Consider the following 494-nt stretch of genomic DNA (forward strand, 5'->3'; position numbering starts at 1 on the left):
AGGTTAGCAAGCTAATTTCTAACGGTTTACTGCCGTAAAGTGAGACTCTAATATTTAATGTCGCAAACTATTGTTGAAATCTCCTAAATACGTTGAACAAACGAACATCTGAGCTTTCAAATTAGGTGTAACGTGTATATGTACGTTTACCATCAACATGAAAATATATATCATATTTATTCATTCCGTTTTACATGTAAATCTCGGGTCGCATGCAACCTCCGCGCCATATAAGGTTAAAAGACAGAAGAGAGGAAAACATCCCAGGTGAGTCCTGATCTGATGACGTCACTCTTTCCGTCTCCAGTTTTTCTATTTTACGTGACAGTAATTGTACATCACTTAAGGTGTGTAGACATTTATTCTGTTTATCACCTCGATCTGTTCAGATTTAATTTTTCTGGAGGGTTCATTAAGTTTTGTTGTGAGAATGGATAGAGACATTATGGGACCCGAAGTTAATGGGCAGAAGGTAAAGAGGAAAAAACAAACTG

The sequence above is a fragment of the Seriola lalandi genome, unplaced genomic scaffold, assembly GCF_002814215.2.
Source record: "Seriola lalandi dorsalis isolate HSWRI2012SDOR001 ecotype SW California unplaced genomic scaffold, Sedor1 jcf7180002054848, whole genome shotgun sequence".
In the NCBI taxonomy this organism is placed as follows: domain Eukaryota; kingdom Metazoa; phylum Chordata; class Actinopteri; order Carangiformes; family Carangidae; genus Seriola; species Seriola lalandi.